Here is a 5,903-nt window from a genome sequence, read left to right as displayed (position 1 = left end):
CAGACAAACGGGAAATTCTTCCAGGGAAAGCATCCAGGATGACTAAAGTTCCCACAAAATGTCCTAAGGAAATGGTTGCTGATTTTGGGTATGTGTAACCCGGGATGGGAGAAGGGAAGAGTCAGAAAAGGCTGACAATCATCTAGGCCAGAAATTTCAGTCATTCAATATGGCTCCAAAGGATTAAACTATGACTATGGGACTGTCATGGCCCTGGGCATCGTGGAGCGCTGGGTGGATGGAAGGAACCGGTGGCCGGGGAGGGCCAGAAGCTGCGCCTGCACCAATGACACCACATTAATAAGCTGGTGGAGGACACAAGGCACTGGCCCAAAGAAAGCCTGGAGGTCATTTTCATGCAGTCTGTGGACACTTGGAGTATGGGGTGACCTGGTCTCAGTAAAGAAATCTGTGGACCGGAATCAACTCCTTCCTCAGAGACTGGCTGTATATGCATCACCTGAAAACAAGAAGCTGTTTGAAGAGGAGAAATTGCTGAGACCAGGAAGAAAGTTAGAGAAGATCCAGACCAAGGCAGGTGAGGCAACAGTGACATTTCCAAAAAACTGTCACCTGGAGGTAGGGATGAAGAACAATATCAAACAGGAGCTGAACCCTGAAACAGTTGCCCACCACTTCCTCAAGAATCTTGGTGTTGCAGTCACCTCACATACATTTAAGTTACCAGGAGAGTCCCTCACTCGGTGGGGCAAGTACTGGTGTGAGGTGATGGTAAATGGACTTGGTACTGTGAAGGTACCTGTGTCTCTGGTAAACTTGGAGAGGCCCAAGATCAAAAGCTAGAAGTACTGGTTAGCCCAGCAAGCTGCCAAGGGCATGGCCCCACCAGCCCCTAGAGGATCTAAACCTGTTCTCCTCTAAGGCAGCAAAGCAGAATCAGAGGAGCAGTGGGACCGAAACAGGCAAGCACCCTGCTCTCACTCCCAGCTCTGACCAAATATGGAAGTTTAGAAAACGTATGGAGACATCAGACTGCCCTGCATAGACATGTTGAATTCCTTATATTTGCCATCTTCATCTTTAACCGTCATCCCTGGGGCAGCCTTGTTCCAGAAGTACCAGGCTGTGGATTTGATAAGCTGGATACAATAGACTGAAACTATCCAGATCCTGTTTAGTTTCTTTTTCCATTGGAGTTTATTGGGACAAACACAGGAGCTAGACATTGTCTCCAGTATTTTCCTCATTCTCATCATCTAAACTAACATATGTATCTCAAGCAGACATAAAGAGATTATGTTCCTAAAAAAATAATAAATAAGTAAACGATGACTACAGGTAAAAGCTAAGTTTCTTAGGTGAAATGAGCTGCTTCAGGAGTTATTAAGTTCTCTGTCAAGGGAAGAATTCAAGAGGAAAAAAAAACAAACGATCAATCGTGTGGTAGGGAAGTTTTAGAGGAATTCCAGGATCAAAGGGGAGATTGAACTAGATAACCTTTGGGTCTCTTCTGACACTTGAATGTCATGCTTTGTTAGAAAAGACGGCCAGTCTGCATCTACCAGTCAGAGGGTTTACGGTCAGCAATTAGGTAGCTATCTCATCCTGTTTGTAATGATAAATATATATTTAATTAAAACGTTATCTGGATCTCAGTTGAGGCCTTCCTACAAGCCAAGAGCAGGATAAGATAGACTTGAACCCAAAATTCTATGCTCTGAGAAAATTTTAGAAATAACATAATGTGAATTATTGGAGTGGGAGTCAGGCGGGGATATAATTTTGCATTCTTCATATTTCCAGGTTTCTCTTTCTGATCAGTAAAGCCAAATTTTCTCACTTTTCTCAAGACTAACTAACCAACCAACCAACCAGCAACACTCCCACTCACATTAGTGAATTTAGTGAAATTTGACAAGGTTTAAAGTGGAGAGAATGGAAGGAGGGAGGATTTCTATTGCAGTCAAGTGACTAAATTAAGCACAAGCTATGTCTGATTTAAAAATATGCCTGGGTTAAGCCACCAGGGGAATACCACTGACCTTTTAGTCCATGTTGACCCTATCCTCATACAACTCAATAGCTTCTGTCTCCTCCCCTTCCTCCCTCACCCCATCTCTCCTCCTTAATAACTATCTCAGGATTGTTCTCAGGAACTCCAGCTTCTTTCTCAAGTTCTCAAACTCTCAAACCTATCTCAGATTCACTATCACGAACCCAAACTTGCCCAGGTGCTCGGTAGACGTTTTGGAATTAATGAACAATTAGCATTTTCAAGTTTATTATTTTATTATTATACAGTAGAACTGACTTTTAAAAATACTAAATGTTGGAGGGAAGTTTTTGTCAGACTCAAGACCCCCAAGATTTAAATAGAAAGAGGAAGCACACCATGGTGCTCTGGGGGAAAACAGACCTTGCTTCTTGTCATGGTTTCCATTTGACTGGTTGTGCTGCTTTGGGCAGTTTACTGAACTCCTCAGATCTTTGATTCTTCCATCTCCAAATGTGATTGATAGCAATGTGTTCCTCATGGTTTTGTCTAAGTTAAATTAAACAATTCACATACAGCATTAGTCTACTCTTTGGCATGTGGTCAGTGTTTTGAAAGTGTTAGCCATCACTATTAATAAAATTTCCTCAGTCAAAAATATTTTTCAATTCTCTAAATTCACAATACATTTTTCAATGTGTACTGAAAATTTAGCTTGAAAGACTTGGAAGCAAGTACTAAGGATATTTACCACCAATTTTTTTTTTTTTTTTTTTGTCTATCATTTGCCAACCGTCATCAAGATTTCCTGAAAATACATCTCAATAACTTCTGAATTGAAGGCAATTTATGTGACTGGCAGAATAATAGAGGAACTATTAGTAAAATACATTTTATCAGTTTTACAACTCTCCCTGCTAGCATGATATCAAGATCTGATACTATGATTCTTAATAACAAAGAACCATTTTGACCTTTGGCAAAATTGTAAATTAGAAATTGTTTAATTTAGCATGAAGTTTCTTTTCACTATCTCTATCCCAGCCTTAGGCAAAGCTCCAAACCTATGCTGTCCAATATGATAACCACTGTTCACATGGGGTTATATACATTTTAATTAAAATGATTAAGTAAAATTTAAAATTCAGTTACTCAGTTGAATTAGCCACATTTCATGTACTCAGTAGCTACATGTGACTAGTAGGGTACTCTGTTGGACAGTGTGCATATGCAGCTTTTTTATCATTGCAGAAAGTTCTATTGGACAGTGCTGCATGAGACTCAATTGACTGGTATCCTTCTTTAGCCTGGCACCCTCAAAACTACTTCCTGCCTGGTGCCATTACCCCAATACCTTCTCCTCTGAGATATCCCTGTCTTATTGCTTATATTATCAACTAATAGAAAGTAAGGTACTGTGGTGCTAATAGGGAGCAAGCTCTGAGATCACTTCCAGGTAAATGAAGGGCTCTTCTTTCCTCTTCTACAGCAGTATTTCTCAAGAGAGGTTCTAGAATGGCTATTTTAATAAACTAGAATGCTTATTTAAATTTGAGATTCTTAGATCCCCACATCGGACCTTCTGAATTTGCATATTGAAACAGCTTCCTCAGTCATTGTTATGGAATGCTTAATGTCGAGGGTTGTTGCTGAAAGATGCAACCGCTATTGGTATTTGATTACCAGGGCCAATATAGTTAGATGTTAGTCTGTATAGGAATGAGCAATGCCAAGTTTGGGTACCTGGGGAAGACGTTTTTGGAGAAAGGTGGGTTTTGTTGCTCTTTAAGATCATATGGTCACCTCCATATAGACTGATCACAGACCAACTGGCTAACATGATTCAATGTGACAAAGTCCACTTACTAATTTTGAAAAGATTTACACTTGAGATGTTTAAAAAGTTAATATTATGGAATACTTTTCACGTTTATAATTTTGTTTTCTGTCATTTATAGTTTGATTTCATGTGATTTAAAAATTTCCCTTTGAGAAAGACTTTGAAAGAGGAAACAAAACAGGTTAAAAAAAAATAGACATTACATAAAACTGGAAACTTTTACTAAATAGACCAAAAAGTCAAAACTAGAAGCAAAACTGTGCAATTGGAAAATCCTCTGGCAAGTCTCATCAAAGAAAATTATGTATAATTAAACAATAGTAGAAATAAGAATGGAAAAACATAGAGACAATACTTAGATGATTAAAAATAATGACTAAGACAATGTGGTAGAAAAATCATAAGCCATGTTTTGTTTGATCAGTTGTCAAAGCTTACTATAAAGCTATACTAATTACTATAGTGCAATTTGTCACAAACAGATGAGAAAAGCAGAACACACAACACAGAAATAAACCTTTAAAGATGAGGGAGCTTCCTGGAAAATAAAGGCGGCATTCCTAAGCACCAGGGAATGATGCTGAAACAAGTGACCATCTACCTGGAAAAATATAACATTAGACCCCTAACTTTCACCATAATACAATTCCAGATGAATTAAAATCCTCAATGTGAAAAATTAACAGTAAAATAATTTGATAAAAGTCATTAAAAGTACCACTTTATCCAAATTTATCAACTCGACCTTTTTTATCCTGTTTTCTGATTACATGGGTGAAATATTCTTTCTTCAAAGGCTAAGGGTTTTTTACAAAATTTAATTGTGCACTGGATCCTCCTGGTTTCTGGTACTCATGCCTGACTCTCCTCTCTCCCATCTCATCAGTTTCTCACCGATTTTATAAAATTGCAACAATACAACATGTTCTAACACTACTCAGCTAAGAAAAAGAAACCTCCAAATCTCCTCTTATCATCTAGTCTCACTTCTCTGTTTGCCTTAAAACAAAATCTATCAAGCCTTGACTTCACTTACTCACCTTCTCTTCTCCCCACAAAACTGTCCAATCAGGCTTGCATTTCCTCTACTTTGGATGCTACTCTTGACAAGATCACCGCAGACTTCCACCTTGTCAAGTTCAATGGTATATTTCAGTCCTTGTTTTTCTGATCTCTCAGCTGCATTTGCACAAACTGATCCCATTTTAACATTGCATAACACCTTTCTTTACCTGGCTCCAGAAGTGGATTTTCCATGGATAAATAAAGCTTAGGTTTGAAAAGAATTACGGATTTTTAATTTAAACATTTTATTTTCAAAATGGCTCCCCAACTTGTGTTAGCAGTTAGCTTTCCCAAATATCTATGTATTCCTGCTTATGTTATGAATAACACTCCCCTGATTTTTATTTAAGGGTAGTAGTTAAGGGCATGGGCTCTGGAATCAGAATGAGTTTAAATTTTTGTCTATAATTTTTATATTTTTGAATTGTTTCATATTTTAAAGTAATGATTATAAATTTGTATAATCTTTTATAATTTTGTATTTTTTAATAAAATAGTTTCCTTGAAAACAGCAAATGATCTGTTTCTTGAAAAGCATAAATTGCCAGAATTGACTCAATATTAGAAATAAAGTTTTATTGAAAAGTAAAAGATGACTGTGAAAAAAACGTTGAAAAAGTGACTCAAACAGTCAAAGACTTATATGCCTTACTAGCAGTCCCTTTCCACAAAATGGACACACACACATGTACACACACACACACACACACACACATATACACAGGCTCAGATGGTCTTATATGTGAATTTGATCAAATCTATAAAGGACTTATAATTGCTATGTACTTTAAACTCTTCCTGAACATCAAAAAGTAGTAACTAAGTCAAGAAAACTAAGTAGACTCACTAAAATACTGTCCCCACTTGGACAATAGAGATACAGAGGTGAAAACTTGGATATTTGTTTAAAACAAGTTCTTTATTATTATCTGAAGTATTTGAAAAATAAAATTCCATTACGGAAAAATTGTGACTATAATACGTATGTTTATAAAGCAAAGCATAAAGGACAGGATACGTTTTCTGGAAGTTTTAATGACTTTT

General features: G+C 37.3%; 1 pseudogene; it reads left to right on the top strand.

The window, feature by feature from the left end:
* The first annotated feature begins 207 nt into the window (after positions 1-207).
* On the top strand, positions 208-882 carry LOC102140194 (large ribosomal subunit protein bL9m pseudogene; annotated as a pseudogene).
* The last annotated feature ends 5,021 nt before the right edge of the window (positions 883-5,903 follow it).

Source organism: Macaca fascicularis, chromosome 8 (assembly GCF_037993035.2).
Source record: "Macaca fascicularis isolate 582-1 chromosome 8, T2T-MFA8v1.1".
In the NCBI taxonomy this organism is placed as follows: Eukaryota; Metazoa; Chordata; class Mammalia; order Primates; family Cercopithecidae; genus Macaca; species Macaca fascicularis.
Note: the sequence above shows the minus strand (reverse complement) of the source record. Positions and strands in the feature narration are given on the sequence as shown.